The 18,252-nt window shown below is 37.5% G+C and overlaps 37 non-coding genes and 28 pseudogenes across 37 annotated transcripts; all 65 read right to left on the bottom strand.

Moving 5' to 3' along the window:
* Positions 1-120: 120 nt before the first annotated feature.
* LOC145760946 (5S ribosomal RNA) lies at positions 121-239 on the bottom strand. The gene has a single exon (XR_014286929.1). It is a non-coding gene; the product is annotated as a 5S ribosomal RNA (ribosomal RNA).
* Positions 240-402: 163 nt separating this feature from the next.
* On the bottom strand, positions 403-522 carry LOC145761549 (5S ribosomal RNA; annotated as a pseudogene).
* Positions 523-669: 147 nt separating this feature from the next.
* Positions 670-788, bottom strand: LOC145760945 (5S ribosomal RNA). Its single transcript, XR_014286928.1, has one exon. It is a non-coding gene; the product is annotated as a 5S ribosomal RNA (ribosomal RNA).
* A 168-nt stretch (positions 789-956) lies between these two features.
* Positions 957-1,076, bottom strand: LOC145761548 (5S ribosomal RNA; annotated as a pseudogene).
* Positions 1,077-1,223: 147 nt separating this feature from the next.
* On the bottom strand, positions 1,224-1,342 carry LOC145760943 (5S ribosomal RNA). Its single transcript, XR_014286926.1, has one exon. It is a non-coding gene; the product is annotated as a 5S ribosomal RNA (ribosomal RNA).
* A 168-nt stretch (positions 1,343-1,510) lies between these two features.
* Positions 1,511-1,629, bottom strand: LOC145760942 (5S ribosomal RNA). The gene has a single exon (XR_014286925.1). It is a non-coding gene; the product is annotated as a 5S ribosomal RNA (ribosomal RNA).
* Positions 1,630-1,791: 162 nt separating this feature from the next.
* Positions 1,792-1,910, bottom strand: LOC145760941 (5S ribosomal RNA). Its single transcript, XR_014286924.1, has one exon. It is a non-coding gene; the product is annotated as a 5S ribosomal RNA (ribosomal RNA).
* Positions 1,911-2,078: 168 nt separating this feature from the next.
* On the bottom strand, positions 2,079-2,198 carry LOC145761546 (5S ribosomal RNA; annotated as a pseudogene).
* A 147-nt stretch (positions 2,199-2,345) lies between these two features.
* On the bottom strand, positions 2,346-2,464 carry LOC145760940 (5S ribosomal RNA). The gene has a single exon (XR_014286923.1). It is a non-coding gene; the product is annotated as a 5S ribosomal RNA (ribosomal RNA).
* A 168-nt stretch (positions 2,465-2,632) lies between these two features.
* On the bottom strand, positions 2,633-2,752 carry LOC145761545 (5S ribosomal RNA; annotated as a pseudogene).
* Positions 2,753-2,899: 147 nt separating this feature from the next.
* LOC145760939 (5S ribosomal RNA) lies at positions 2,900-3,018 on the bottom strand. Its single transcript, XR_014286922.1, has one exon. It is a non-coding gene; the product is annotated as a 5S ribosomal RNA (ribosomal RNA).
* Positions 3,019-3,181: 163 nt separating this feature from the next.
* LOC145761543 (5S ribosomal RNA) lies at positions 3,182-3,301 on the bottom strand (annotated as a pseudogene).
* A 147-nt stretch (positions 3,302-3,448) lies between these two features.
* On the bottom strand, positions 3,449-3,567 carry LOC145760938 (5S ribosomal RNA). Its single transcript, XR_014286921.1, has one exon. It is a non-coding gene; the product is annotated as a 5S ribosomal RNA (ribosomal RNA).
* Positions 3,568-3,735: 168 nt separating this feature from the next.
* LOC145761542 (5S ribosomal RNA) lies at positions 3,736-3,855 on the bottom strand (annotated as a pseudogene).
* Positions 3,856-4,002: 147 nt separating this feature from the next.
* Positions 4,003-4,122, bottom strand: LOC145761541 (5S ribosomal RNA; annotated as a pseudogene).
* Positions 4,123-4,269: 147 nt separating this feature from the next.
* Positions 4,270-4,388, bottom strand: LOC145760936 (5S ribosomal RNA). The gene has a single exon (XR_014286920.1). It is a non-coding gene; the product is annotated as a 5S ribosomal RNA (ribosomal RNA).
* A 168-nt stretch (positions 4,389-4,556) lies between these two features.
* Positions 4,557-4,676, bottom strand: LOC145761540 (5S ribosomal RNA; annotated as a pseudogene).
* Positions 4,677-4,823: 147 nt separating this feature from the next.
* LOC145761539 (5S ribosomal RNA) lies at positions 4,824-4,943 on the bottom strand (annotated as a pseudogene).
* A 147-nt stretch (positions 4,944-5,090) lies between these two features.
* LOC145760935 (5S ribosomal RNA) lies at positions 5,091-5,209 on the bottom strand. The gene has a single exon (XR_014286919.1). It is a non-coding gene; the product is annotated as a 5S ribosomal RNA (ribosomal RNA).
* Positions 5,210-5,377: 168 nt separating this feature from the next.
* Positions 5,378-5,497, bottom strand: LOC145761538 (5S ribosomal RNA; annotated as a pseudogene).
* A 147-nt stretch (positions 5,498-5,644) lies between these two features.
* LOC145760934 (5S ribosomal RNA) lies at positions 5,645-5,763 on the bottom strand. The gene has a single exon (XR_014286918.1). It is a non-coding gene; the product is annotated as a 5S ribosomal RNA (ribosomal RNA).
* A 163-nt stretch (positions 5,764-5,926) lies between these two features.
* Positions 5,927-6,046, bottom strand: LOC145761537 (5S ribosomal RNA; annotated as a pseudogene).
* A 147-nt stretch (positions 6,047-6,193) lies between these two features.
* On the bottom strand, positions 6,194-6,312 carry LOC145760933 (5S ribosomal RNA). Its single transcript, XR_014286917.1, has one exon. It is a non-coding gene; the product is annotated as a 5S ribosomal RNA (ribosomal RNA).
* A 168-nt stretch (positions 6,313-6,480) lies between these two features.
* On the bottom strand, positions 6,481-6,600 carry LOC145761536 (5S ribosomal RNA; annotated as a pseudogene).
* A 147-nt stretch (positions 6,601-6,747) lies between these two features.
* On the bottom strand, positions 6,748-6,866 carry LOC145760931 (5S ribosomal RNA). The gene has a single exon (XR_014286915.1). It is a non-coding gene; the product is annotated as a 5S ribosomal RNA (ribosomal RNA).
* A 168-nt stretch (positions 6,867-7,034) lies between these two features.
* Positions 7,035-7,154, bottom strand: LOC145761534 (5S ribosomal RNA; annotated as a pseudogene).
* Positions 7,155-7,301: 147 nt separating this feature from the next.
* LOC145761533 (5S ribosomal RNA) lies at positions 7,302-7,421 on the bottom strand (annotated as a pseudogene).
* A 147-nt stretch (positions 7,422-7,568) lies between these two features.
* Positions 7,569-7,687, bottom strand: LOC145760930 (5S ribosomal RNA). The gene has a single exon (XR_014286914.1). It is a non-coding gene; the product is annotated as a 5S ribosomal RNA (ribosomal RNA).
* A 168-nt stretch (positions 7,688-7,855) lies between these two features.
* Positions 7,856-7,974, bottom strand: LOC145760929 (5S ribosomal RNA). The gene has a single exon (XR_014286913.1). It is a non-coding gene; the product is annotated as a 5S ribosomal RNA (ribosomal RNA).
* Positions 7,975-8,136: 162 nt separating this feature from the next.
* LOC145760928 (5S ribosomal RNA) lies at positions 8,137-8,255 on the bottom strand. Its single transcript, XR_014286912.1, has one exon. It is a non-coding gene; the product is annotated as a 5S ribosomal RNA (ribosomal RNA).
* A 168-nt stretch (positions 8,256-8,423) lies between these two features.
* Positions 8,424-8,543, bottom strand: LOC145761532 (5S ribosomal RNA; annotated as a pseudogene).
* A 147-nt stretch (positions 8,544-8,690) lies between these two features.
* On the bottom strand, positions 8,691-8,809 carry LOC145760927 (5S ribosomal RNA). Its single transcript, XR_014286911.1, has one exon. It is a non-coding gene; the product is annotated as a 5S ribosomal RNA (ribosomal RNA).
* A 168-nt stretch (positions 8,810-8,977) lies between these two features.
* On the bottom strand, positions 8,978-9,096 carry LOC145760926 (5S ribosomal RNA). Its single transcript, XR_014286910.1, has one exon. It is a non-coding gene; the product is annotated as a 5S ribosomal RNA (ribosomal RNA).
* A 162-nt stretch (positions 9,097-9,258) lies between these two features.
* Positions 9,259-9,377, bottom strand: LOC145760925 (5S ribosomal RNA). The gene has a single exon (XR_014286909.1). It is a non-coding gene; the product is annotated as a 5S ribosomal RNA (ribosomal RNA).
* A 168-nt stretch (positions 9,378-9,545) lies between these two features.
* On the bottom strand, positions 9,546-9,665 carry LOC145761317 (5S ribosomal RNA; annotated as a pseudogene).
* Positions 9,666-9,812: 147 nt separating this feature from the next.
* On the bottom strand, positions 9,813-9,931 carry LOC145760924 (5S ribosomal RNA). The gene has a single exon (XR_014286908.1). It is a non-coding gene; the product is annotated as a 5S ribosomal RNA (ribosomal RNA).
* A 168-nt stretch (positions 9,932-10,099) lies between these two features.
* Positions 10,100-10,218, bottom strand: LOC145760923 (5S ribosomal RNA). Its single transcript, XR_014286907.1, has one exon. It is a non-coding gene; the product is annotated as a 5S ribosomal RNA (ribosomal RNA).
* A 162-nt stretch (positions 10,219-10,380) lies between these two features.
* Positions 10,381-10,499, bottom strand: LOC145760922 (5S ribosomal RNA). The gene has a single exon (XR_014286906.1). It is a non-coding gene; the product is annotated as a 5S ribosomal RNA (ribosomal RNA).
* Positions 10,500-10,667: 168 nt separating this feature from the next.
* Positions 10,668-10,787, bottom strand: LOC145761531 (5S ribosomal RNA; annotated as a pseudogene).
* A 147-nt stretch (positions 10,788-10,934) lies between these two features.
* LOC145760919 (5S ribosomal RNA) lies at positions 10,935-11,053 on the bottom strand. Its single transcript, XR_014286904.1, has one exon. It is a non-coding gene; the product is annotated as a 5S ribosomal RNA (ribosomal RNA).
* Positions 11,054-11,221: 168 nt separating this feature from the next.
* On the bottom strand, positions 11,222-11,340 carry LOC145760918 (5S ribosomal RNA). Its single transcript, XR_014286903.1, has one exon. It is a non-coding gene; the product is annotated as a 5S ribosomal RNA (ribosomal RNA).
* A 162-nt stretch (positions 11,341-11,502) lies between these two features.
* On the bottom strand, positions 11,503-11,622 carry LOC145761530 (5S ribosomal RNA; annotated as a pseudogene).
* A 147-nt stretch (positions 11,623-11,769) lies between these two features.
* Positions 11,770-11,888, bottom strand: LOC145760917 (5S ribosomal RNA). The gene has a single exon (XR_014286902.1). It is a non-coding gene; the product is annotated as a 5S ribosomal RNA (ribosomal RNA).
* A 168-nt stretch (positions 11,889-12,056) lies between these two features.
* On the bottom strand, positions 12,057-12,176 carry LOC145761529 (5S ribosomal RNA; annotated as a pseudogene).
* Positions 12,177-12,323: 147 nt separating this feature from the next.
* Positions 12,324-12,442, bottom strand: LOC145760916 (5S ribosomal RNA). Its single transcript, XR_014286901.1, has one exon. It is a non-coding gene; the product is annotated as a 5S ribosomal RNA (ribosomal RNA).
* A 168-nt stretch (positions 12,443-12,610) lies between these two features.
* On the bottom strand, positions 12,611-12,730 carry LOC145761316 (5S ribosomal RNA; annotated as a pseudogene).
* A 147-nt stretch (positions 12,731-12,877) lies between these two features.
* Positions 12,878-12,996, bottom strand: LOC145760915 (5S ribosomal RNA). The gene has a single exon (XR_014286900.1). It is a non-coding gene; the product is annotated as a 5S ribosomal RNA (ribosomal RNA).
* Positions 12,997-13,164: 168 nt separating this feature from the next.
* LOC145760914 (5S ribosomal RNA) lies at positions 13,165-13,283 on the bottom strand. The gene has a single exon (XR_014286899.1). It is a non-coding gene; the product is annotated as a 5S ribosomal RNA (ribosomal RNA).
* A 162-nt stretch (positions 13,284-13,445) lies between these two features.
* On the bottom strand, positions 13,446-13,565 carry LOC145761527 (5S ribosomal RNA; annotated as a pseudogene).
* A 147-nt stretch (positions 13,566-13,712) lies between these two features.
* Positions 13,713-13,831, bottom strand: LOC145760913 (5S ribosomal RNA). Its single transcript, XR_014286898.1, has one exon. It is a non-coding gene; the product is annotated as a 5S ribosomal RNA (ribosomal RNA).
* Positions 13,832-13,999: 168 nt separating this feature from the next.
* On the bottom strand, positions 14,000-14,119 carry LOC145761312 (5S ribosomal RNA; annotated as a pseudogene).
* A 147-nt stretch (positions 14,120-14,266) lies between these two features.
* Positions 14,267-14,385, bottom strand: LOC145760912 (5S ribosomal RNA). Its single transcript, XR_014286897.1, has one exon. It is a non-coding gene; the product is annotated as a 5S ribosomal RNA (ribosomal RNA).
* Positions 14,386-14,553: 168 nt separating this feature from the next.
* LOC145761315 (5S ribosomal RNA) lies at positions 14,554-14,673 on the bottom strand (annotated as a pseudogene).
* Positions 14,674-14,820: 147 nt separating this feature from the next.
* On the bottom strand, positions 14,821-14,939 carry LOC145760911 (5S ribosomal RNA). The gene has a single exon (XR_014286896.1). It is a non-coding gene; the product is annotated as a 5S ribosomal RNA (ribosomal RNA).
* A 162-nt stretch (positions 14,940-15,101) lies between these two features.
* Positions 15,102-15,220, bottom strand: LOC145760989 (5S ribosomal RNA). The gene has a single exon (XR_014286970.1). It is a non-coding gene; the product is annotated as a 5S ribosomal RNA (ribosomal RNA).
* A 168-nt stretch (positions 15,221-15,388) lies between these two features.
* On the bottom strand, positions 15,389-15,508 carry LOC145761616 (5S ribosomal RNA; annotated as a pseudogene).
* Positions 15,509-15,655: 147 nt separating this feature from the next.
* Positions 15,656-15,774, bottom strand: LOC145760910 (5S ribosomal RNA). Its single transcript, XR_014286895.1, has one exon. It is a non-coding gene; the product is annotated as a 5S ribosomal RNA (ribosomal RNA).
* A 168-nt stretch (positions 15,775-15,942) lies between these two features.
* LOC145761625 (5S ribosomal RNA) lies at positions 15,943-16,062 on the bottom strand (annotated as a pseudogene).
* Positions 16,063-16,209: 147 nt separating this feature from the next.
* On the bottom strand, positions 16,210-16,328 carry LOC145760908 (5S ribosomal RNA). The gene has a single exon (XR_014286893.1). It is a non-coding gene; the product is annotated as a 5S ribosomal RNA (ribosomal RNA).
* A 162-nt stretch (positions 16,329-16,490) lies between these two features.
* LOC145760988 (5S ribosomal RNA) lies at positions 16,491-16,609 on the bottom strand. Its single transcript, XR_014286969.1, has one exon. It is a non-coding gene; the product is annotated as a 5S ribosomal RNA (ribosomal RNA).
* A 168-nt stretch (positions 16,610-16,777) lies between these two features.
* LOC145761615 (5S ribosomal RNA) lies at positions 16,778-16,897 on the bottom strand (annotated as a pseudogene).
* Positions 16,898-17,044: 147 nt separating this feature from the next.
* Positions 17,045-17,163, bottom strand: LOC145760907 (5S ribosomal RNA). The gene has a single exon (XR_014286892.1). It is a non-coding gene; the product is annotated as a 5S ribosomal RNA (ribosomal RNA).
* Positions 17,164-17,331: 168 nt separating this feature from the next.
* LOC145761526 (5S ribosomal RNA) lies at positions 17,332-17,451 on the bottom strand (annotated as a pseudogene).
* A 147-nt stretch (positions 17,452-17,598) lies between these two features.
* Positions 17,599-17,717, bottom strand: LOC145760906 (5S ribosomal RNA). The gene has a single exon (XR_014286891.1). It is a non-coding gene; the product is annotated as a 5S ribosomal RNA (ribosomal RNA).
* Positions 17,718-17,885: 168 nt separating this feature from the next.
* Positions 17,886-18,005, bottom strand: LOC145761525 (5S ribosomal RNA; annotated as a pseudogene).
* Between the last annotated feature and the right edge of the window lie 247 nt (positions 18,006-18,252).

The following is an 18,252-nucleotide window of genomic DNA, read 5'->3' as shown; positions in this document are numbered from 1 at the left end:
AAATAAAATAAATGACTTGCGTCCCTTAGAAGTTATATCAAATATATTAATTTTCAAAAATTTTGATAAAAAATGACTTCTACATAAAGTACTTTCTAATATGCTATAAAACTTATAAAATGCCTACGACACCCGGTATTCCCAGGCGGTCACCCATCCAAGTACTAACCGGGCCCGACGTTGCTTAACTTCCCAGATCGGACGAGATGGGGTGTACTCAACGTGGTATGGTCGTAGGCAATGTGATGTGCCAACACATTTAACATTACCCAGGTATATTTAAAATAAAATAAATGACTTGCGTCGCTTAGCAATTATATCAAATATATTAGTTTTCAAAAATTTTGATAAAAAATGACTTCTACATAAAGTACTTTCTAATATGCTATAAAACTTATAAAATGCCTACGACACCCGGTATTCCCAGGCGGTCACCCATCCAAGTACTAACCGGGCCCGACGTTGCTTAACTTCCCAGATCGGACGAGATGGGGTGTACTCAACGTGATGTGGTGAGCCAACACATTTATCATTAACCGTGTATATTTAAAATAAAATAAATGACTTGCGTCGCTAAGCAATTATATCAAATATATTAGTTTTCAAAAATTTTGATAAAAAATGACTTCTACATAAAGTACTTTCTAATATGCTATAAAACTTATTAAATGCCTACGACACCCGGTATTCCCAGGCGGTCACCCATCCAAGTACTAACCGGGCCCGACGTTGCTTAACTTCCCAGATCGGACGAGATGGGGTGTACTCAACGTGGTATGGTCGTAGGCAATGTGATGTGGTGAGCCAACACATTTATCATTAACCGTGTATATTTAAAATAAAATAAATGACTTGCGTCGCTTAGCAATTATATCAAATATATTAGTTTTCAAAAATTTTGATAAAAAATGACTTCTACATAAAGTACTTTCTAATATGCTATAAAACTTATAAAATGCCTACGACACCCGGTATTCCCAGGCGGTCACCCATCCAAGTACTAACCGGGCCCGACGTTGCTTAACTTCCCAGATCGGACGAGATGGGGTGTACTCAACGTGATGTGGTGAGCCAACACATTTATCATTAACCGTGTATATTTAAAATAAAATAAATGACTTGCGTCCCTTAGAAGTTATATCAAATATATTAATTTTCAAAAATTTTGATAAAAAATGACTTCTACATAAAGTACTTTCTAATATGCTATAAAACTTATAAAATGCCTACGACACCCGGTATTCCCAGGCGGTCACCCATCCAAGTACTAACCGGGCCCGACGTTGCTTAACTTCCCAGATCGGACGAGATGGGGTGTACTCAACGTGGTATGGTCGTAGGCAATGTGATGTGGTGAGCCAACACATTTATCATTAACCGTGTATATTTAAAATAAAATAAATGACTTGCGTCCCTTAGCAGTTATATCAAATATATTAATTTTCAAAAATTTTGATAAAAAATGACTTCTACATAAGGTACTTTCTAATATGCTAAAAAACTTATAAAATGCCTACGACACCCGGTATTCCCAGGCGGTCACCCATCCAAGTACTAACCGGGCCCGACGTTGCTTAACTTCCCAGATCGGACGAGATGGGGTGTACTCAACGTGGTATGGTCGTAGGCAATGTGATGTGCCAACACATTTATCATTGAACGTGTATATTTAAAATAAAATAAATGACTTGCGTCGCCTAGCAATTATATCAAATATATTAATTTTCAAAAATTTCTATAAAAATGACTTATACATAAGGTACTTTCTAATATGCTAAAAAACTTATAAAATGCCTACGACACCCGGTATTCCCAGGCGGTCACCCATCCAAGTACTAACCGGGCCCGACGTTGCTTAACTTCCCAGATCGGACGAGATGGGGTGTACTCAACGTGGTATGGTCGTAGGCAATGTGATGTGGTGAGCCAACACATTTATCATTAACCGTGTATATTTAAAATAAAATAAATGACTTGCGTCGCTTAGCAATTATATCAAATATATTAGTTTTCAAAAATTTTGATAAAAAATGACTTCTACATAAAGTACTTTCTAATATGCTATAAAACTTATAAAATGCCTACGACACCCGGTATTCCCAGGCGGTCACCCATCCAAGTACTAACCGGGCCCGACGTTGCTTAACTTCCCAGATCGGACGAGATGGGGTGTACTCAACGTGATGTGGTGAGCCAACACATTTATCATTAACCGTGTATATTTAAAATAAAATAAATGACTTGCGTCGCTAAGCAATTATATCAAATATATTAGTTTTCAAAAATTTTGATAAAAAATGACTTCTACATAAAGTACTTTCTAATATGCTATAAAACTTATTAAATGCCTACGACACCCGGTATTCCCAGGCGGTCACCCATCCAAGTACTAACCGGGCCCGACGTTGCTTAACTTCCCAGATCGGACGAGATGGGGTGTACTCAACGTGGTATGGTCGTAGGCAATGTGATGTGGTGAGCCAACACATTTATCATTAACCGTGTATATTTAAAATAAAATAAATGACTTGCGTCGCTTAGCAATTATATCAAATATATTAGTTTTCAAAAATTTTGATAAAAAATGACTTCTACATAAAGTACTTTCTAATATGCTATAAAACTTATAAAATGCCTACGACACCCGGTATTCCCAGGCGGTCACCCATCCAAGTACTAACCGGGCCCGACGTTGCTTAACTTCCCAGATCGGACGAGATGGGGTGTACTCAACGTGATGTGGTGAGCCAACACATTTATCATTAACCGTGTATATTTAAAATAAAATAAATGACTTGCGTCCCTTAGAAGTTATATCAAATATATTAATTTTCAAAAATTTTGATAAAAAATGACTTCTACATAAAGTACTTTCTAATATGCTATAAAACTTATAAAATGCCTACGACACCCGGTATTCCCAGGCGGTCACCCATCCAAGTACTAACCGGGCCCGACGTTGCTTAACTTCCCAGATCGGACGAGATGGGGTGTACTCAACGTGGTATGGTCGTAGGCAATGTGATGTGCCAACACATTTAACATTACCCAGGTATATTTAAAATAAAATAAATGACTTGCGTCGCTTAGCAATTATATCAAATATATTAGTTTTCAAAAATTTTGATAAAAAATGACTTCTACATAAAGTACTTTCTAATATGCTATAAAACTTATAAAATGCCTACGACACCCGGTATTCCCAGGCGGTCACCCATCCAAGTACTAACCGGGCCCGACGTTGCTTAACTTCCCAGATCGGACGAGATGGGGTGTACTCAACGTGATGTGGTGAGCCAACACATTTATCATTAACCGTGTATATTTAAAATAAAATAAATGACTTGCGTCGCTAAGCAATTATATCAAATATATTAGTTTTCAAAAATTTTGATAAAAAATGACTTCTACATAAAGTACTTTCTAATATGCTATAAAACTTATTAAATGCCTACGACACCCGGTATTCCCAGGCGGTCACCCATCCAAGTACTAACCGGGCCCGACGTTGCTTAACTTCCCAGATCGGACGAGATGGGGTGTACTCAACGTGGTATGGTCGTAGGCAATGTGATGTGGTGAGCCAACACATTTATCATTAACCGTGTATATTTAAAATAAAATAAATGACTTGCGTCGCTTAGCAATTATATCAAATATATTAGTTTTCAAAAATTTTGATAAAAAATGACTTCTACATAAAGTACTTTCTAATATGCTATAAAACTTATAAAATGCCTACGACACCCGGTATTCCCAGGCGGTCACCCATCCAAGTACTAACCGGGCCCGACGTTGCTTAACTTCCCAGATCGGACGAGATGGGGTGTACTCAACGTGATGTGGTGAGCCAACACATTTATCATTAACCGTGTATATTTAAAATAAAATAAATGACTTGCGTCCCTTAGAAGTTATATCAAATATATTAATTTTCAAAAATTTTGATAAAAAATGACTTCTACATAAAGTACTTTCTAATATGCTATAAAACTTATAAAATGCCTACGACACCCGGTATTCCCAGGCGGTCACCCATCCAAGTACTAACCGGGCCCGACGTTGCTTAACTTCCCAGATCGGACGAGATGGGGTGTACTCAACGTGATGTGGTGAGCCAACACATTTATCATTAACCGTGTATATTTAAAATAAAATAAATGACTTGCGTCCCTTAGAAGTTATATCAAATATATTAATTTTCAAAAATTTTGATAAAAAATGACTTCTACATAAAGTACTTTCTAATATGCTATAAAACTTATAAAATGCCTACGACACCCGGTATTCCCAGGCGGTCACCCATCCAAGTACTAACCGGGCCCGACGTTGCTTAACTTCCCAGATCGGACGAGATGGGGTGTACTCAACGTGGTATGGTCGTAGGCAATGTGATGTGGTGAGCCAACACATTTATCATTAACCGTGTATATTTAAAATAAAATAAATGACTTGCGTCCCTTAGCAGTTATATCAAATATATTAATTTTCAAAAATTTTGATAAAAAATGACTTCTACATAAGGTACTTTCTAATATGCTAAAAAACTTATAAAATGCCTACGACACCCGGTATTCCCAGGCGGTCACCCATCCAAGTACTAACCGGGCCCGACGTTGCTTAACTTCCCAGATCGGACGAGATGGGGTGTACTCAACGTGATGTGGTGAGCCAACACATTTATCATTAACCGTGTATATTTAAAATAAAATAAATGACTTGCGTCCCTTAGAAGTTATATCAAATATATTAATTTTCAAAAATTTTGATAAAAAATGACTTCTACATAAAGTACTTTCTAATATGCTATAAAACTTATAAAATGCCTACGACACCCGGTATTCCCAGGCGGTCACCCATCCAAGTACTAACCGGGCCCGACGTTGCTTAACTTCCCAGATCGGACGAGATGGGGTGTACTCAACGTGATGTGGTGAGCCAACACATTTATCATTAACCGTGTATATTTAAAATAAAATAAATGACTTGCGTCGCTAAGCAATTATATCAAATATATTAGTTTTCAAAAATTTTGATAAAAAATGACTTCTACATAAAGTACTTTCTAATATGCTATAAAACTTATTAAATGCCTACGACACCCGGTATTCCCAGGCGGTCACCCATCCAAGTACTAACCGGGCCCGACGTTGCTTAACTTCCCAGATCGGACGAGATGGGGTGTACTCAACGTGGTATGGTCGTAGGCAATGTGATGTGGTGAGCCAACACATTTATCATTAACCGTGTATATTTAAAATAAAATAAATGACTTGCGTCGCTTAGCAATTATATCAAATATATTAGTTTTCAAAAATTTTGATAAAAAATGACTTCTACATAAAGTACTTTCTAATATGCTATAAAACTTATAAAATGCCTACGACACCCGGTATTCCCAGGCGGTCACCCATCCAAGTACTAACCGGGCCCGACGTTGCTTAACTTCCCAGATCGGACGAGATGGGGTGTACTCAACGTGATGTGGTGAGCCAACACATTTATCATTAACCGTGTATATTTAAAATAAAATAAATGACTTGCGTCCCTTAGAAGTTATATCAAATATATTAATTTTCAAAAATTTTGATAAAAAATGACTTCTACATAAAGTACTTTCTAATATGCTATAAAACTTATAAAATGCCTACGACACCCGGTATTCCCAGGCGGTCACCCATCCAAGTACTAACCGGGCCCGACGTTGCTTAACTTCCCAGATCGGACGAGATGGGGTGTACTCAACGTGGTATGGTCGTAGGCAATGTGATGTGCCAACACATTTAACATTACCCAGGTATATTTAAAATAAAATAAATGACTTGCGTCGCTTAGCAATTATATCAAATATATTAGTTTTCAAAAATTTTGATAAAAAATGACTTCTACATAAAGTACTTTCTAATATGCTATAAAACTTATAAAATGCCTACGACACCCGGTATTCCCAGGCGGTCACCCATCCAAGTACTAACCGGGCCCGACGTTGCTTAACTTCCCAGATCGGACGAGATGGGGTGTACTCAACGTGATGTGGTGAGCCAACACATTTATCATTAACCGTGTATATTTAAAATAAAATAAATGACTTGCGTCGCTAAGCAATTATATCAAATATATTAGTTTTCAAAAATTTTGATAAAAAATGACTTCTACATAAAGTACTTTCTAATATGCTATAAAACTTATTAAATGCCTACGACACCCGGTATTCCCAGGCGGTCACCCATCCAAGTACTAACCGGGCCCGACGTTGCTTAACTTCCCAGATCGGACGAGATGGGGTGTACTCAACGTGGTATGGTCGTAGGCAATGTGATGTGGTGAGCCAACACATTTATCATTAACCGTGTATATTTAAAATAAAATAAATGACTTGCGTCGCTTAGCAATTATATCAAATATATTAGTTTTCAAAAATTTTGATAAAAAATGACTTCTACATAAAGTACTTTCTAATATGCTATAAAACTTATAAAATGCCTACGACACCCGGTATTCCCAGGCGGTCACCCATCCAAGTACTAACCGGGCCCGACGTTGCTTAACTTCCCAGATCGGACGAGATGGGGTGTACTCAACGTGATGTGGTGAGCCAACACATTTATCATTAACCGTGTATATTTAAAATAAAATAAATGACTTGCGTCCCTTAGAAGTTATATCAAATATATTAATTTTCAAAAATTTTGATAAAAAATGACTTCTACATAAAGTACTTTCTAATATGCTATAAAACTTATAAAATGCCTACGACACCCGGTATTCCCAGGCGGTCACCCATCCAAGTACTAACCGGGCCCGACGTTGCTTAACTTCCCAGATCGGACGAGATGGGGTGTACTCAACGTGGTATGGTCGTAGGCAATGTGATGTGGTGAGCCAACACATTTATCATTAACCGTGTATATTTAAAATAAAATAAATGACTTGCGTCCCTTAGCAGTTATATCAAATATATTAATTTTCAAAAATTTTGATAAAAAATGACTTCTACATAAGGTACTTTCTAATATGCTAAAAAACTTATAAAATGCCTACGACACCCGGTATTCCCAGGCGGTCACCCATCCAAGTACTAACCGGGCCCGACGTTGCTTAACTTCCCAGATCGGACGAGATGGGGTGTACTCAACGTGATGTGGTGAGCCAACACATTTATCATTAACCGTGTATATTTAAAATAAAATAAATGACTTGCGTCCCTTAGAAGTTATATCAAATATATTAATTTTCAAAAATTTTGATAAAAAATGACTTCTACATAAAGTACTTTCTAATATGCTATAAAACTTATAAAATGCCTACGACACCCGGTATTCCCAGGCGGTCACCCATCCAAGTACTAACCGGGCCCGACGTTGCTTAACTTCCCAGATCGGACGAGATGGGGTGTACTCAACGTGATGTGGTGAGCCAACACATTTATCATTAACCGTGTATATTTAAAATAAAATAAATGACTTGCGTCCCTTAGAAGTTATATCAAATATATTAATTTTCAAAAATTTTGATAAAAAATGACTTCTACATAAAGTACTTTCTAATATGCTATAAAACTTATAAAATGCCTACGACACCCGGTATTCCCAGGCGGTCACCCATCCAAGTACTAACCGGGCCCGACGTTGCTTAACTTCCCAGATCGGACGAGATGGGGTGTACTCAACGTGGTATGGTCGTAGGCAATGTGATGTGGTGAGCCAACACATTTATCATTAACCGTGTATATTTAAAATAAAATAAATGACTTGCGTCCCTTAGCAGTTATATCAAATATATTAATTTTCAAAAATTTTGATAAAAAATGACTTCTACATAAGGTACTTTCTAATATGCTAAAAAACTTATAAAATGCCTACGACACCCGGTATTCCCAGGCGGTCACCCATCCAAGTACTAACCGGGCCCGACGTTGCTTAACTTCCCAGATCGGACGAGATGGGGTGTACTCAACGTGGTATGGTCGTAGGCAATGTGATGTGCCAACACATTTATCATTGAACGTGTATATTTAAAATAAAATAAATGACTTGCGTCGCCTAGCAATTATATCAAATATATTAATTTTCAAAAATTTCTATAAAAATGACTTATACATAAGGTACTTTCTAATATGCTAAAAAACTTATAAAATGCCTACGACACCCGGTATTCCCAGGCGGTCACCCATCCAAGTACTAACCGGGCCCGACGTTGCTTAACTTCCCAGATCGGACGAGATGGGGTGTACTCAACGTGGTATGGTCGTAGGCAATGTGATGTGGTGAGCCAACACATTTATCATTAACCGTGTATATTTAAAATAAAATAAATGACTTGCGTCGCTTAGCAATTATATCAAATATATTAGTTTTCAAAAATTTTGATAAAAAATGACTTCTACATAAAGTACTTTCTAATATGCTATAAAACTTATAAAATGCCTACGACACCCGGTATTCCCAGGCGGTCACCCATCCAAGTACTAACCGGGCCCGACGTTGCTTAACTTCCCAGATCGGACGAGATGGGGTGTACTCAACGTGATGTGGTGAGCCAACACATTTATCATTAACCGTGTATATTTAAAATAAAATAAATGACTTGCGTCCCTTAGAAGTTATATCAAATATATTAATTTTCAAAAATTTTGATAAAAAATGACTTCTACATAAAGTACTTTCTAATATGCTATAAAACTTATAAAATGCCTACGACACCCGGTATTCCCAGGCGGTCACCCATCCAAGTACTAACCGGGCCCGACGTTGCTTAACTTCCCAGATCGGACGAGATGGGGTGTACTCAACGTGGTATGGTCGTAGGCAATGTGATGTGGTGAGCCAACACATTTATCATTAACCGTGTATATTTAAAATAAAATAAATGACTTGCGTCCCTTAGCAGTTATATCAAATATATTAATTTTCAAAAATTTTGATAAAAAATGACTTCTACATAAGGTACTTTCTAATATGCTAAAAAACTTATAAAATGCCTACGACACCCGGTATTCCCAGGCGGTCACCCATCCAAGTACTAACCGGGCCCGACGTTGCTTAACTTCCCAGATCGGACGAGATGGGGTGTACTCAACGTGGTATGGTCGTAGGCAATGTGATGTGCCAACACATTTATCATTGAACGTGTATATTTAAAATAAAATAAATGACTTGCGTCGCCTAGCAATTATATCAAATATATTAATTTTCAAAAATTTCTATAAAAATGACTTATACATAAGGTACTTTCTAATATGCTAAAAAACTTATAAAATGCCTACGACACCCGGTATTCCCAGGCGGTCACCCATCCAAGTACTAACCGGGCCCGACGTTGCTTAACTTCCCAGATCGGACGAGATGGGGTGTACTCAACGTGGTATGGTCGTAGGCAATGTGATGTGGTGAGCCAACACATTTATCATTAACCGTGTATATTTAAAATAAAATAAATGACTTGCGTCGCTTAGCAATTATATCAAATATATTAGTTTTCAAAAATTTTGATAAAAAATGACTTCTACATAAAGTACTTTCTAATATGCTATAAAACTTATAAAATGCCTACGACACCGGGTATTCCCAGGCGGTCACCCATCCAAGTACTAACCGGGCCCGACGTTGCTTAACTTCCCAGATCGGACGAGATGGGGTGTACTCAACGTGATGTGGTGAGCCAACACATTTATCATTAACCGTGTATATTTAAAATAAAATAAATGACTTGCGTCCCTTAGAAGTTATATCAAATATATTAATTTTCAAAAATTTTGATAAAAAATGACTTCTACATAAAGTACTTTCTAATATGCTATAAAACTTATAAAATGCCTACGACACCCGGTATTCCCAGGCGGTCACCCATCCAAGTACTAACCGGGCCCGACGTTGCTTAACTTCCCAGATCGGACGAGATGGGGTGTACTCAACGTGGTATGGTCGTAGGCAATGTGATGTGGTGAGCCAACACATTTATCATTAACCGTGTATATTTAAAATAAAATAAATGACTTGCGTCCCTTAGCAGTTATATCAAATATATTAATTTTCAAAAATTTTGATAAAAAATGACTTCTACATAAGGTACTTTCTAATATGCTAAAAAACTTATAAAATGCCTACGACACCCGGTATTCCCAGGCGGTCACCCATCCAAGTACTAACCGGGCCCGACGTTGCTTAACTTCCCAGATCGGACGAGATGGGGTGTACTCAACGTGGTATGGTCGTAGGCAATGTGATGTGCCAACACATTTATCATTGAACGTGTATATTTAAAATAAAATAAATGACTTGCGTCGCCTAGCAATTATATCAAATATATTAATTTTCAAAAATTTCTATAAAAATGACTTATACATAAGGTACTTTCTAATATGCTAAAAAACTTATAAAATGCCTACGACACCCGGTATTCCCAGGCGGTCACCCATCCAAGTACTAACCGGGCCCGACGTTGCTTAACTTCCCAGATCGGACGAGATGGGGTGTACTCAACGTGGTATGGTCGTAGGCAATGTGATGTGGTGAGCCAACACATTTATCATTAACCGTGTATATTTAAAATAAAATAAATGACTTGCGTCGCTTAGCAATTATATCAAATATATTAGTTTTCAAAAATTTTGATAAAAAATGACTTCTACATAAAGTACTTTCTAATATGCTATAAAACTTATAAAATGCCTACGACACCCGGTATTCCCAGGCGGTCACCCATCCAAGTACTAACCGGGCCCGACGTTGCTTAACTTCCCAGATCGGACGAGATGGGGTGTACTCAACGTGATGTGGTGAGCCAACACATTTATCATTAACCGTGTATATTTAAAATAAAATAAATGACTTGCGTCCCTTAGAAGTTATATCAAATATATTAATTTTCAAAAATTTTGATAAAAAATGACTTCTACATAAAGTACTTTCTAATATGCTATAAAACTTATAAAATGCCTACGACACCCGGTATTCCCAGGCGGTCACCCATCCAAGTACTAACCGGGCCCGACGTTGCTTAACTTCCCAGATCGGACGAGATGGGGTGTACTCAACGTGGTATGGTCGTAGGCAATGTGATGTGGTGAGCCAACACATTTATCATTAACCGTGTATATTTAAAATAAAATAAATGACTTGCGTCCCTTAGCAGTTATATCAAATATATTAATTTTCAAAAATTTTGATAAAAAATGACTTCTACATAAGGTACTTTCTAATATGCTAAAAAACTTATAAAATGCCTACGACACCCGGTATTCCCAGGCGGTCACCCATCCAAGTACTAACCGGGCCCGACGTTGCTTAACTTCCCAGATCGGACGAGATGGGGTGTACTCAACGTGGTATGGTCGTAGGCAATGTGATGTGCCAACACATTTATCATTGAACGTGTATATTTAAAATAAAATAAATGACTTGCGTCGCCTAGCAATTATATCAAATATATTAATTTTCAAAAATTTCTATAAAAATGACTTATACATAAGGTACTTTCTAATATGCTAAAAAACTTATAAAATGCCTACGACACCCGGTATTCCCAGGCGGTCACCCATCCAAGTACTAACCGGGCCCGACGTTGCTTAACTTCCCAGATCGGACGAGATGGGGTGTACTCAACGTGATGTGGTGAGCCAACACATTTATCATTAACCGTGTATATTTAAAATAAAATAAATGACTTGCGTCGCTAAGCAATTATATCAAATATATTAGTTTTCAAAAATTTTGATAAAAAATGACTTCTACATAAAGTACTTTCTAATATGCTATAAAACTTATTAAATGCCTACGACACCCGGTATTCCCAGGCGGTCACCCATCCAAGTACTAACCGGGCCCGACGTTGCTTAACTTCCCAGATCGGACGAGATGGGGTGTACTCAACGTGGTATGGTCGTAGGCAATGTGATGTGGTAAGCCAACACATTTATCATTAACCGTGTATATTTAAAATAAAATAAATGACTTGCGTCGCTTAGCAATTATATCAAATATATTAGTTTTCAAAAATTTTGATAAAAAATGACTTCTACATAAAGTACTTTCTAATATGCTATAAAACTTATAAAATGCCTACGACACCCGGTATTCCCAGGCGGTCACCCATCCAAGTACTAACCGGGCCCGACGTTGCTTAACTTCCCAGATCGGACGAGATGGGGTGTACTCAACGTGATGTGGTGAGCCAACACATTTATCATTAACCGTGTATATTTAAAATAAAATAAATGACTTGCGTCGCTAAGCAATTATATCAAATATATTAGTTTTCAAAAATTTTGATAAAAAATGACTTCTACATAAAGTACTTTCTAATATGCTATAAAACTTATTAAATGCCTACGACACCCGGTATTCCCAGGCGGTCACCCATCCAAGTACTAACCGGGCCCGACGTTGCTTAACTTCCCAGATCGGACGAGATGGGGTGTACTCAACGTGGTATGGTCGTAGGCAATGTGATGTGGTGAGCCAACACATTTATCATTAACCGTGTATATTTAAAATAAAATAAATGACTTGCGTCGCTTAGCAATTATATCAAATATATTAGTTTTCAAAAATTTTGATAAAAAATGACTTCTACATAAAGTACTTTCTAATATGCTATAAAACTTATAAAATGCCTACGACACCGGGTATTCCCAGGCGGTCACCCATCCAAGTACTAACCGGGCCCGACGTTGCTTAACTTCCCAGATCGGACGAGATGGGGTGTACTCAACGTGATGTGGTGAGCCAACACATTTATCATTAACCGTGTATATTTAAAATAAAATAAATGACTTGCGTCCCTTAGAAGTTATATCAAATATATTAATTTTCAAAAATTTTGATAAAAAATGACTTCTACATAAAGTACTTTCTAATATGCTATAAAACTTATAAAATGCCTACGACACCCGGTATTCCCAGGCGGTCACCCATCCAAGTACTAACCGGGCCCGACGTTGCTTAACTTCCCAGATCGGACGAGATGGGGTGTACTCAACGTGGTATGGTCGTAGGCAATGTGATGTGGTGAGCCAACACATTTATCATTAACCGTGTATATTTAAAATAAAATAAATGACTTGCGTCCCTTAGCAGTTATATCAAATATATTAATTTTCAAAAATTTTGATAAAAAATGACTTCTACATAAGGTACTTTCTAATATGCTAAAAAACTTATAAAATGCCTACGACACCCGGTATTCCCAGGCGGTCACCCATCCAAGTACTAACCGGGCCCGACGTTGCTTAACTTCCCAGATCGGACGAGATGGGGTGTACTCAACGTGGTATGGTCGTAGGCAATGTGATGTGCCAACACATTTATCATTGAACGTGTATATTTAAAATAAAATAAATGACTTGCGTCGCCTAGCAATTATATCAAATATATTAATTTTCAAAAATTTCTATAAAAATGACTTATACATAAGGTACTTTCTAATATGCTAAAAAACTTATAAAATGCCTACGACACCCGGTATTCCCAGGCGGTCACCCATCCAAGTACTAACCGGGCCCGACGTTGCTTAACTTCCCAGATCGGACGAGATGGGGTGTACTCAACGTGATGTGGTGAGCCAACACATTTATCATTAACCGTGTATATTTAAAATAAAATAAATGACTTGCGTCGCTAAGCAATTATATCAAATATATTAGTTTTCAAAAATTTTGATAAAAAATGACTTCTACATAAAGTACTTTCTAATATGCTATAAAACTTATTAAATGCCTACGACACCCGGTATTCCCAGGCGGTCACCCATCCAAGTACTAACCGGGCCCGACGTTGCTTAACTTCCCAGATCGGACGAGATGGGGTGTACTCAACGTGGTATGGTCGTAGGCAATGTGATGTGGTAAGCCAACACATTTATCATTAACCGTGTATATTTAAAATAAAATAAATGACTTGCGTCGCTTAGCAATTATATCAAATATATTAGTTTTCAAAAATTTTGATAAAAAATGACTTCTACATAAAGTACTTTCTAATATGCTATAAAACTTATAAAATGCCTACGACACCCGGTATTCCCAGGAGGTCACCCATCCAAGTACTAACCGGGCCCGACGTTGCTTAACTTCCCAGATCGGACGAGATGGGGTGTACTCAACGTGATGTGGTGAGCCAACACATTTATCATTAACCGTGTATATTTAAAATAAAATAAATGACTTGCGTCGCTAAGCAATTATATCAAATATATTAGTTTTCAAAAATTTTGATAAAAAATGACTTCTACATAAAGTACTTTCTAATATGCTATAAAACTTATTAAATGCCTACGACACCCGGTATTCCCAGGCGGTCACCCATCCAAGTACTAACCGGGCCCGACGTTGCTTAACTTCCCAGATCGGACGAGATGGGGTGTACTCAACGTGGTATGGTCGTAGGCAATGTGATGTGGTGAGCCAACACATTTATCATTAACCGTGTATATTTAAAATAAAATAAATGACTTGCGTCGCTTAGCAATTATATCAAATATATTAGTTTTCAAAAATTTTGATAAAAAATGACTTCTACATAAAGTACTTTCTAATATGCTATAAAACTTATAAAATGCCTACGACACCGGGTATTCCCAGGCGGTCACCCATCCAAGTACTAACCGGGCCCGACGTTGCTTAACTTCCCAGATCGGACGAGATGGGGTGTACTCAACGTGATGTGGTGAGCCAACACATTTATCATTAACCGTGTATATTTAAAATAAAATAAATGACTTGCGTCCCTTAGAAGTTATATCAAATATATTAATTTTCAAAAATTTTGATAAAAAACGACTTCTACATAAAGTACTTTCTAATATGCTATAAAACTTATAAAATGCCTACGACACCCGGTATTCCCAGGCGGTCACCCATCCAAGTACTAACCGGGCCCGACGTTGCTTAACTTCCCAGATCGGACGAGATGGGGTGTACTCAACGTGGTATGGTCGTAGGCAATGTGATGTGCCAACACATTTAACATTACCCAGGTATATTTAAAATAAAATAAATGACTTGCGTCGCCTAGCAATTATATCAAATATATTAATTTTCAAAAATTTCGATAAAAATGACTTATACATAAGGTACTTTCTAATATGCTAAAAAACTTATAAAATGCCTACGACACCCGGTATTCCCAGGCGGTCACCCATCTAAGTACTAACCGGGCCCGACGTTGCTTAACTTCCCAGATCGGACGAGATGGGGTGTACTCAACGTGGTATGGTCGTAGGCAATGTGATGTGGTAAGCCAACACATTTATCATTAACCGTGTATATTTAAAATAAAATAAATGACTTGCGTCGCTTAGCAATTATATCAAATATATTAGTTTTCAAAAATTTTGATAAAAAATGACTTCTACATAAAGTACTTTCTAATATGCTATAAAACTTATAAAATGCCTACGACACCCGGTATTCCCAGGCGGTCACCCATCCAAGTACTAACCGGGCCCGACGTTGCTTAACTTCCCAGATCGGACGAGATGGGGTGTACTTAACGTGATGTGGTGAGCCAACACATTTATCATTAACCGTGTATATTTAAAATAAAATAAATGACTTGCGTCGCTAAGCAATTATATCAAATATATTAGTTTTCAAAAATTTTGATAAAAAATGACTTCTACATAAAGTACTTTCTAATATGCTATAAAACTTATTAAATGCCTACGACACCCGGTATTCCCAGGCGGTCACCCATCCAAGTACTAACCGGGCCCGACGTTGCTTAACTTCCCAGATCGGACGAGATGGGGTGTACTCAACGTGGTATGGTCGTAGGCAATGTGATGTGGTGAGCCAACACATTTATCATTAACCGTGTATATTTAAAATAAAATAAATGACTTGCGTCGCTTAGCAATTATATCAAATATATTAGTTTTCAAAAATTTTGATAAAAAATGACTTCTACATAAAGTACTTTCTAATATGCTATAAAACTTATAAAATGCCTACGACACCCGGTATTCCCAGGCGGTCACCCATCCAAGTACTAACCGGGCCCGACGTTGCTCAACTTCCCAGATCGGACGAGATGGGGTGTACTCAACGTGATGTGGTGAGCCAACACATTTATCATTAACCGTGTATATTTAAAATAAAATAAATGACTTGCGTCCCTTAGAAGTTATATCAAATATATTAATTTTCAAAAATTTTGATAAAAAATGACTTCTACATAAAGTACTTTCTAATATGCTATAAAACTTATAAAATGCCTACGACACCCGGTATTCCCAGGCGGTCACCCATCCAAGTACTAACCGGGCCCGACGTTGCTTAACTTCCCAGATCGGACGAGATGGGGTGTACTCAACGTGGTATGGTCGTAGGCAATGTGATGTGCCAACACATTTAACATTACCCAGGTATATTTAAAATAAAATAAATGACTTGCGTCGCCTAGCAATTATATCAAATATATTAATTTTCAAAAATTTCGATAAAAATGACTTATACATAAGGTACTTTCTAATATGCTAAAAAACTTATAAAATGCCTACGACACCCGGTATTCCCAGGCGGTCACCCATCTAAGTACTAACCGGGCCCGACGTTGCTTAACTTCCCAGATCGGACGAGATGGGGTGTACTCAACGTGGTATGGTCGTAGGCAATGTGATGTGGTAAGCCAACACATTTATCATTAACCGTGTATATTTAAAATAAAATAAATGACTTGCGTCGCTTAGCAATTATATCAAATATATTAGTTTTCAAAAATTTTGATAAAAAATGACTTCTACATAAAGTACTTTCTAATATGCTATAAAACTTATAAAATGCCTACGACACCCGGTATTCCCAGGCGGTCACCCATCCAAGTACTAACCGGGCCCGACGTTGCTTAACTTCCCAGATCGGACGAGATGGGGTGTACTTAACGTGATGTGGTGAGCCAACACATTTATCATTAACCGTGTATATTTAAAATAAAATAAATGACTTGCGTCGCTAAGCAATTATATCAAATATATTAGTTTTCAAAAATTTTGATAAAAAATGACTTCTACATAAAGTACTTTCTAATATGCTATAAAACTTATTAAATGCCTACGACACCCGGTATTCCCAGGCGGTCACCCATCCAAGTACTAACCGGGCCCGACGTTGCTTAACTTCCCAGATCGGACGAGATGGGGTGTACTCAACGTGGTATGGTCGTAGGCAATGTGATGTGGTGAGCCAACACATTTATCATTAACCGTATATATTTAAAATAAAATAAATGACTTGCGTCGCTTAGCAATTATATCAAATATATTAGTTTTCAAAAATTTTGATAAAAAATGACTTCTACATAAAGTACTTTCTAATATGCTATAAAACTTATAAAATGCCTACGACACCCGGTATTCCCAGGCGGTCACCCATCCAAGTACTAACCGGGCCCGACGTTGCTTAACTTCCCAGATCGGACGAGATGGGGTGTACTCAACGTGATGTGGTGAGCCAACACATTTATCATTAACCGTGTATATTTAAAATAAAATAAATGACTTGCGTCCCTTAGAAGTTATATCAAATATATTAATTTTCAAAAATTTTGATAAAAAATGACTTCTACATAAAGTACTTTCTAATATGCTATAAAACTTATAAAATGCCTACGACACCCGGTATTCCCAGGCGGTCACCCATCCAAGTACTAACCGGGCCCGACGTTGCTTAACTTCCCAGATCGGACGAGATGGGGTGTACTCAACGTGGTATGGTCGTAGGCAATGTGATGTGGTGAGCCAACACATTTATCATTAACCGTGTATATTTAAAATAAAATAAATGACTTGCGTCCCTTAGCAGTTATATCAAATATATTAATTTTCAAAAATTTTGATAAAAAATGACTTCTACATAAGGTACTTTCTAATATGCTAAAAAACTTATAAAATGCCTACGACACCCGGTATTCCCAGGCGGTCACCCATCCAAGTACTAACCGGGCCCGACGTTGCTTAACTTCCCAGATCGGACGAGATGGGGTGTACTCAACGTGATGTGGTGAGCCAACACATTTATCATTAACCGTGTATATTTAAAATAAAATAAATGACTTGCGTCCCTTAGAAGTTATATCAAATATATTAATTTTCAAAAATTTTGATAAAAAATGACTTCTACATAAAGTACTTTCTAATATGCTATAAAACTTATAAAATGCCTACGACACCCGGTATTCCCAGGCGGTCACCCATCCAAGTACTAACCGGGCCCGACGTTGCTTAACTTCCCAGATCGGACGAGATGGGGTGTACTCA

The sequence above is a fragment of the Corella eumyota genome, chromosome 7, assembly GCF_963082875.1.
Source record: "Corella eumyota chromosome 7, kaCorEumy4.1, whole genome shotgun sequence".
NCBI classification, from domain to species: domain Eukaryota; kingdom Metazoa; phylum Chordata; class Ascidiacea; order Phlebobranchia; family Corellidae; genus Corella; species Corella eumyota.
Note: the sequence above shows the minus strand (reverse complement) of the source record. Positions and strands in the feature narration are given on the sequence as shown.